The sequence below is a fragment of the Haliaeetus leucocephalus genome, unplaced genomic scaffold (assembly GCF_000737465.1).
Source record: "Haliaeetus leucocephalus isolate CR32 unplaced genomic scaffold, Haliaeetus_leucocephalus-4.0 Scaffold880, whole genome shotgun sequence".
NCBI classification, from domain to species: domain Eukaryota; kingdom Metazoa; phylum Chordata; class Aves; order Accipitriformes; family Accipitridae; genus Haliaeetus; species Haliaeetus leucocephalus.
Genome location: NW_010973316.1, coordinates 1,197,451 through 1,197,689, shown reverse-complemented (window position 1 = coordinate 1,197,689; position 239 = coordinate 1,197,451).

Sequence of the window (239 nt, the reverse complement as noted above, 5' to 3'; positions counted from 1 at the left end):
CCTCTCCCCGACCGCGCGGCTGCGCTCCCCCAGCGGGGCCGGGTCCGCCGGCTCCCGGCGGAAGGGAGCGGCGCGGCGGCGGCGGCCCGGTGCGGAGCAGAGCAGAGCAGGGCCCGCCTCCGGCACCACATGATGCCGCTTCTCCTTCCTGCCGCCCCTGTCCCGAGCAGAAAAGGGAACTGGGCGCAGGGCGGGAGGAAGTGATTCCGCTCCCCGCCCCGCCGCCGGCCGCGGGAAAC